Source organism: Heteronotia binoei, chromosome 2, assembly GCF_032191835.1.
Source record: "Heteronotia binoei isolate CCM8104 ecotype False Entrance Well chromosome 2, APGP_CSIRO_Hbin_v1, whole genome shotgun sequence".
In the NCBI taxonomy this organism is placed as follows: domain Eukaryota; kingdom Metazoa; phylum Chordata; class Lepidosauria; order Squamata; family Gekkonidae; genus Heteronotia; species Heteronotia binoei.
In genome coordinates, this window is record NC_083224.1 from 66656340 (window position 1) to 66662905 (window position 6566).

Here is a 6566-nt window from a genome sequence, read left to right on the forward strand (position 1 = left end):
TGGGGCAGCCTATTTAGTGGCCCTAGCCAAATCGAGAGCACACTCAGATTCCAAAAATCACTCTATAACAACAAGAAAGTGACCCAGCCCACACAGCCCACACACATCCTTGCCAACCCCCACACCAACCAGAGGTAATTTAAAAAAACTAAAACAAAACCAGCAGAATCACAAAATGCCAAGCAACTCAAGTGTTAAAAAGTGGCCTTTTCACCAATAAGAAAGCTCAGGCCAAATCAGTCAACAACACCCCCACCCCCAGTCCCCCACCCCCAAACCAGGAAAAGGGACAACAGGAAAAAAGGCCAAGCAACTCAAGTGTTTAAAAAGTGGCCTTTTCACCAATAAGAAAGCTCAAGCCAAATCAGTCAACAACACCCCCCCCCTAAAACCAGAACCAGGAAAAGGGGGACAAAAGTGGCCTTTTAAACAATGAAAAGTAGGCCAAACAGCACCCCCCCCCGCAAGAACCTGAAGTGAAAAGTAACATCAGCAGCACAACACAGCAGCAACAAATCAAACACTGAATACTTTTAAAACAGTAAAAAACTCAACTTTTAACAATACAGGAACTTTGCCAACCCCTCCCCCCCAAAAAAACCCTTCACCCTAACCCCAAGAAATCCAAGCCACCCAAATCAGGAGAAGTAAAAGGACACTGCACTTTTAAAAGTCCTCTCACTAAATTAAGATATGGGCAAATTGGCAAAAAAACCCCACCCCAGGCCCCCACCCCCAGCAGAACCCCCTAACCCCAACCCCAAATAAGCTACCCAGTACTCACCCACCCAAATCTGGATAAGTAAAGGGACTCTGAGTCTTAAAAAGTCCTTTTACCAACAAAAACAAAAACAAGAACCCCAAGACTGTCTTACCTTGTCTTCTCTACTCCAGGGAAGTCTGGTAAGGCTGAGTGAGAGAGCAGCAGGCAGCAGCTGAAGCCAAGGGCCAGCCAGCAGCAGCACAATCTCTCACACCAACCAACATACACCAACACAGCAGCAATGGAGGAGTCCAGCCAGGAAGACTCCTTAAAAGGTTCTCTGGCCCTACAGAGACCAGTTTCAAAAAATAGCACTGCTCTCTGATTGACCAGACAACAGTGCTTACTTGGATACCCAAGTAAGCAAAAGATCAACAATGTTGCTGATTGCTGGGCCATCAGCTACACAACAGCCCTGTAAAGCATGCATTTGCAATGCATTTTGCAAATGCATGCTTTGGATTGGCTGCTGGGGCTCCTCTTCCCCCTCCCCCCTCTCTGATCCCAAGGAGGCTATGGAAGAAGCGGGAAAAGGCTACCAAAGGCGGGAAAGGAGACAAGCAGCTCCCCTGAGGCTGCAGAAGCCCCTTTGCCGCCTTTTGCATTGACATCCGTATACTTCCGAATATATATACGGAAGTATACGGGGAGCCGTATTCGGCTGCCGCATAAAAGGCCCCAATTGGAATTGGCTGCAGCCGATTCCGTATACAGCCGAATCAGTGGTGATTTGGCGGCTTATACGGTTCGGCCGAACCAAATGCACACCCCTAATCCTAACTACATCCTTCTAAGTCCATTAAATTGACTTCTAAGTCTAATTCTGGTTAAGACTGCACCGTAAGAAAACCCCTACACACACTTTGAGCCCAGCAGAAAGGAAAGATATAAATGTTTTACGAAGTATTAAAGAGATTTTATAAATATTGGCACATGCCTGTTTGCCCGCACTTGGATACCTGTAAATAAGGAACCTGTCACCCGCAGCTTTAGTCCCCTAAGTCCCTTCAGACAATATTGCAATGTCCATTCCATATATAATAGAAAATAAGAGCTATCTTTGTAAAGTAGAAGAAGAAGATGAAGAAGACATTGGATTTATATTCCGCCCTCCACTCAAGAGTCTCAGAGTGATTCAGAATCTCCTTTACCTTCCTCCCCCACAACAGACACCCTGTGAGGTGGGTGGGGCTGAGAGGGCTCTCACAGCAGTTGCCTTTCAAGGACAACCTCTGTCAGAGCTATGGCTGACCCAAGGCCATTCCAGCAGGTGCAAGTGGAAGAGTGGGGAATCAAACCCGGTTCTCCCAGATAAGAGTCAACACACTTAACCACTACACCAAACTGGCTCTGGCTCTGCCAACCCCCTGTCTGTTCTTTTAAGAAAACACAGTGTAGATTCATGTCATGGAACTGGAGAGAAGAAGCACACACACTCCAATGAAATGAAATAAAATTAAAAATGAAGAGGTCCTAAAAGGGTAGGGCATTTTTTTTATAACAAAAATAGATGAATCCCTGCATTGGAGTATGACAGCAGGCAGAGCCTGTAAAACATTAAAAAGAAGATAAATATAGAGATGAAACTTTAAAAGTCATAAAATGGCATAAAGAAGAAAAAATGTCATAAGAAATGATGCCCACTAACTGCATAAAATTATCAAAAGAACCATAGATAGCATCAGCTCATCCAAATGAAAATGAAAGCTGAGATGATCAAAAGACTCCCTGTTGGGCTGTAGTTTCTGGTCTGTAGATTTATACTGAGTTATGAGAGAGCTGTGTCCAAACCAAATATGTAATTTTTAAATAGAGATGTGCCTGGGTTCAAGCCTACTTAGTCTGCATTACCTGATTTCTACTGATAAAACTAAAGTTGCATCATTTTTTTTGTGTGAGAATCTAGGGGCTTGTTTACACAGCATGTTGAGTCCATGTTAAACTGATCCGGTTCCTTCCCAAATATCTTTGTTCTGGACATTAGCGATTAGACTGCCATCCTGCAATTCGCATCATTCCGGGGTGAAATTGTTCTCTGCCTTCCACACGACAGTACCATGCAGTTCTTTTGTGTGTGTGTTTTCTCCACTATTATGCACATAAATGCATAACTGCTACCTCTGCGCATGCGCATAGGTCAGAAAAAATTCTCCCTTTGCCCTTCTTGCTATGGCGCTTATGAGGTTTTGTGCTTATGCTCATATTGCTAAATAATACAAAATAATGGCAACTGTAAAGTGGATATCTGAGGCTCCATTTGCTCTTGGACAGCCTTCAGAAATCCGAAAGTTGGTTAATATCATGCCTGAACAATTCACACAGAGAAAACTATGAGGTGAAACCAGACAACTAAGAAAACACCACAAACGAACAGGTAACAAAATAATCCGGTTCGAAGAAGGATTGGGGGGGGGGGTGCGCAACAAAAGACTACTGGGAGGCAGAGGTTGCTATCTGATCATCCACTTTTAATCCAACGAGAAACAGCAGCAACAACTGATTAAACTGTGCATCTGAACAGGCCTTAGTTTTACTTGGAGAGTTGTCCTGATGGTGGCTGGGAAAATGTTTGCCACCCCCCTCCCCCACAACCCTTACCACAGATCCACTGTTAACTAATGCTGCTGTTATCCAATGGGGTGGAAGAAGTAAGTTAGGTTTGCCAATCCTCCCTAGTCACCAATGGGAGGTCAGAAGGAAGGGTTGCTGGAACTATGTTGGGAAACTCCTGGAGATTTGGAAATGGAGACTGGGGAGGACAGGTAACTCAGTGGGGTATCATACTGCAGAGTCCACACTCCAAAGCATCCATTTTCTCTAGGGGAACTGATCCCTGTAGTCTGGAGATGATGAATTGTAATTCCAAGGGGACCACCTGAAGGTTGTAATCCTTAGACCACACCAATGGTCCCTTGCATAAGGATGCATACTAAGATGTGTATCTAAATTCAAGGAAGTGGTAAAATTCAAGTGCTAAATTCAAGTGTTTGGTAAAAGGGGCACATTCCATCTTTACCCATCAGTTGCCTCCTTGCAAATAGTTTCTCTCTCTTTCACAAAGTGGTGCAAAAATGTGTGTGTGTGTGTGTGGGAAGGTTCTCTCAAAATGTGCCTCCCATTTTGACTCAGTGCAAGTAGATCTCCTGTCACCTGGTCCTAGATGAATGGAAGGTATCTTGGGTGTGGTTACTCACTAACACAGCAAATTATGCAGCATAATAAAAATTAATATATACAGAGGTGCTGAACATAGGAACAGAGCCTGACATTATAAGAAAGAGTCAATTTTTAATTTAAACTCTTCATGTGTAAATGAAAAAGAAATACTACAATATTTACTCAATCAAGAGAATGTTTAAGGAAATAAACACAGAGAACAGTAAAGAGCTATTCTGTTTAATTTCACCCTGTACACTCATGTTCAGCTGACAGCAGTGTGTATATTTTTGATGGTGAACAAAACACTTCATAAATCACATGAGGTCTTAATCTTCTACTGGCTTGTCAGGTTTGGTCTTGTCCCAGAAAATTAGGATTTCTTCAAGCTCCATTGCCCTTAGTGGCACCTTCATCATCATCCCCACCCCCAAGTCAGTGATTATTTATCTGGCACATCTGGTGTTCTGCTCCTGTCATACTAAATATTTTGTCAAGCCCAGATGGCAAGGGTTTCACAAAAATAACTGCAGAGATGCCCCCTAGGTGTCAGTGCAAAGCACTGCTGTAGAATCAGAATAACTAGGTTCTATGGATTTGGGGCTCCTGTCATGATCTATATTTCCAACCACAACCTAAGGATTAGAGATGCCTACTGTGCAATTCTCAACAGTTGACACCATCCTTCAATGGATGCAAAACGATGTCACTCTGTTTAGGCCTTCACTGTTAAAGGGCTTCAGTCTTTTCTATTTCTTGTACTCCTCATATATATTTGATGGATAAAACCAGGTGGGTAGCTGTGTTGGTCTGAAGCAACAGAACACATTGAAAGTCCAATGGCACCTTTAAGTCAATTTGTATTTGGACTCTCACTCTTGTTATATTTGTTGGATGTTTTTGAGCAGTCCATTGAAGAGATTAAGAAGGTCTCAGTTATACATCAGTCTTAATGGCTTCTCCTCTTTTGCATACATTCTTCTTGCAGATGAGGACACTGTTTAAAAGAGCCTTGTCTCTTCAGGAGATTTAAATTCTGAGTCCTTTTGCTGAACCTTGAAAGCAGTTTAAAAAAAAAAATTAGCAATAAGTGCTGGCTTTATATCTCTCCAAAAGCAGATTATAGTCATATGTAGTACTTACATCCCAGGGTTCAAGTTTACTGGAAAACAGTACAAAAGACAATTTTTGAGATATAGGGATTGATCCTTTATTTGAACCCTGAAATTTGTGTCTTAAATTGTGTCTATATCATAACTACTGACTTCACAGAGGTATTGCTATATGCTCTGACCTGTCTGAGGGTGGTATTTGCACATTACTGGAAACAACCAGCATTGCCTGGCAAATCAGAATTATTCTTAAAGATGTGGGAATTATTATCAAAAGCCAAACTAACAGCAATTCAAAATTAAGGGAATAACTGTGTATATTTGAACATATGAAGCTGCCTTATACTGAACCAGACCCTCGGTCCATCAACGTCAGAATTGTCTACTCAGACTGGCAGCAGCTCTCCAGTGTCTTAAGCAGAGGTCTTTCACACCTGGACGCCTGGACCCTTTTTAGTTGGAGATGCCAGGTATTGAACCTGGGACCTTCTGCTTACGAAGCAGATGCTCTACCACTGAGCCACCATCCCTCCCCTTTCTCTGCTTTTAATTTGTGAACTAGATGTGTTATTTGTTTTGTATAATAGTTATGATTGTGTATGTTGCATTTTAATAAAAAAAAATATGGAGGGAAAGCAGTTTTATAACAGATTAGAGTGCATTCATCAGCCAGAGATCATGTTCTATAGTTATCAAATGACAACATGGATGTGGTATAAAAGCCCTGTCTCCTGGGTTATATACATTTTGGAAAACATTCAGTGCTTTAGGGAAATTCCCCCCCTCCCCAAACTCGTCTATATCACTGCCACAGGAGGTGGTGGTGGCTACAAGCATAGCAAGCTTCAAGAAGAGATTGGATAAACATATGGAGCAGAGGTCCATCGGTGGTTATTAGCCACAGCGTATTGTTAGAACTCTCTGTCTGGGGCAAGTGATGCTCTGTATTCTTGGTGCTTGGGAGGGGCAACAGTGTGAGGGCTTCTAGTGTCCTGGCCCCACTGATGAACCTCTTGATCATCACCTCCTGATGGCACCAGGTTTTTTTTGTTTTTGGCCGCTGTGTGACACAAAGTGTTAGACTGGATGGGCCATTGGCCTGATCCAACATGGCTTTTCTTATGTTCTTCCATTGAGGGATAAAACCAGCTGATAGGCCATAATGATGTTGCCTCCAGTAATAAACAGAAATTAATCTCAAAGGTTTCTTTCCCAGTTGATACCTAAAGGCAGGACATAAACTAATTTAACCAGGATGGACTCTGTAGTTTAACTACTAAAACAAAATGCCATACAACAGATAGTTTTATTGATCATGGCAACTGACGAGGAACTGGACCATCTTATTTGCATTGCAATATTATTCATAGTGCATTCCTTTCTTCTCTAGAATAGTTGTGGGTAATATTAGGGCAGGCAGAAATAGAATTTGTGTTAGGATTTAGCCAGCTCATTTTCAGCTTCACAACTCCATTGTTTGTGATACCATCTTCATACTAACCACTATGTTGATAACCCTAATTAAGATAGAACCC

General features: G+C 42.3%; 1 non-coding gene across 1 annotated transcript; it reads right to left on the bottom strand.

Annotated features, from left to right (window-relative positions):
• Nucleotides 1-5489: 5489 nt before the first annotated feature.
• On the bottom strand, nucleotides 5490-5564 carry TRNAT-CGU (transfer RNA threonine (anticodon CGU)). The gene has a single exon. It is a non-coding gene; the product is annotated as a tRNA-Thr (tRNA).
• Between the last annotated feature and the right edge of the window lie 1002 nt (nucleotides 5565-6566).